A 1,916-nucleotide genomic window follows, 5' to 3' on the forward strand; every position below is an offset into this window, starting at 1 on the left:
TTAACCTGGTGGTGTAAGACTTCGTACTGCGCTCACCCCAGTCCAACGCCGGCAGCTCCACATCATGGCAACCATGAAGGAGGCCGAGGTCTGGAGGGGCACTTCCCAGAGTTTAGGCAACTTGGAAGCTGAAGGCAAGAGCCATGGATACCACCCACAGGGTTACTCTGCCCTTCTCCAATTTGGCAGCACTCAGGGGTGTTCAAACCTCTCCCCAGGCACAATTTCAAGACATAGAACATAGAACATAGAAAATACAGCACAGAACAGGCCCTTCGGCCCACGATGTTGTGCCGAACCTTTGTCCTAGATTAATCATAGATTATCATTGAATTTACAGTGCAGAAGGAGGCCATTCGGCCCTTTGAGTCTGCACCGTCTCTTGGAAAGAGCCCCCTAACCAAACTCAACACCTCCACCCAACACCAAGGGCAATTTTGGACACTAAGGGCAATTTATCATGGCCAATCCACCTAACCTGCACATCTTTGGACTGTGGGAGGAAACCGGAGCACCCGGAGGAAACCCGCGCAGACACGGGGAGGATGTGCAGACTCCGCACAGACAGTGACCCAAGCCGGAATCGAACCTGTGACCCTGGAGCTGTGAAGCAATTGTGCTATCCACAATGCTACCGTGCTGCCCTTAAGAACAAATAAATCTACACTATATCATTTTACCGTAATCCATGTACCTATCCAATAGCTGCTTGAAGGTCCCTAATGTTTCTGACTCAACTACTTCCACAGGCAGTGCATTCCATGCCCCCACTACTCTCTGGGTAAAGAACCTACCTCTGATATCCCTCCTATATCTTCCACCTTAAATTTATGTCCCCTCGTAATGGTTTGTTCCACCTGGGGAAAAAGTCTCTGACTGTCTACTCTATCTATTCCCCTGATCATCTTATAAACCTCTATCAAGTCGCCCCTCATCCTTCTCCGTTCTAATGAGAAAAGGCCTAGCACCCTCAACCTTTCCTCGTAAGACCTACTCGCCATTCCAGGCAACATCCTGGTAAATCTCCTTTGCATCTTTTCCAAAGCTTCCACATCCTTCCTAAAATGAGGCGACCAGAACTGTACACAGTACTCCAAATGTTGTGGCCTTACCAAGGTTTTGTACAGCTGCATCATCACCTCACGGCTCTTAAATTCAATCCCTCTGTTAATGAACGCGAGCACACCATAGGCCTTCTTCACAGCTCTATCCACTTGAGTGGCAACTTTCAAAGATGAATGAACATAGACCCCAAGATCTCTCTGCTCCTCCACATTGCCAAGAACTCTACCGTTAACCGTGTATTCCGCATTCATATTTGTCCTTCCAAAATGGACAACCTCACACTTTTCAGGGTTAAACTCCATCTGCCACTTCTCAGCCCAGCTCTGCATCCTATCTATGTCTCTTTGCAGCCGACAACAGCCCTCCTTACTATCCACAACTCCACCAATCTTCGTATCGTCTGCGAATTTACTGACCCACCCTTCAACTCCCTCATCCAAGTCATTAATGAAAATCACAAACAGCAGAGGACCCAGAACTGATCCCTGCGGTACGCCACTGATAACTGGGATCCAGGCTGAATATTTGCCATCCACCACCACTCTCTGACTTCTATCGGTTAGCCAGTTCGTTATCCAACTGGCCAAATTTCCCACTATCCCATGCCTCCTTACTTTCTGCAGAAGCCTACCATGGGGAACCTTATCAAATGCCTTACTAAAATCCATGTACACTACATCCACTGCTTTACCTTCATCCACATGCTTGGTCACCTCCTCAAAGAATTCAATAAGACTTGTAAGGCCTCACAAATCCATGCTGACTATCCCTAATCAAGCAGTGTCTTTCCAGGTGCTCAGAAATCCTATCCTTCAGTACCCTTTCCATTACTTTGCCTACCACCGAAGAAA

This window comes from Scyliorhinus torazame, chromosome 21 (assembly GCF_047496885.1).
Source record: "Scyliorhinus torazame isolate Kashiwa2021f chromosome 21, sScyTor2.1, whole genome shotgun sequence".
Classification (NCBI taxonomy): domain Eukaryota; kingdom Metazoa; phylum Chordata; class Chondrichthyes; order Carcharhiniformes; family Scyliorhinidae; genus Scyliorhinus; species Scyliorhinus torazame.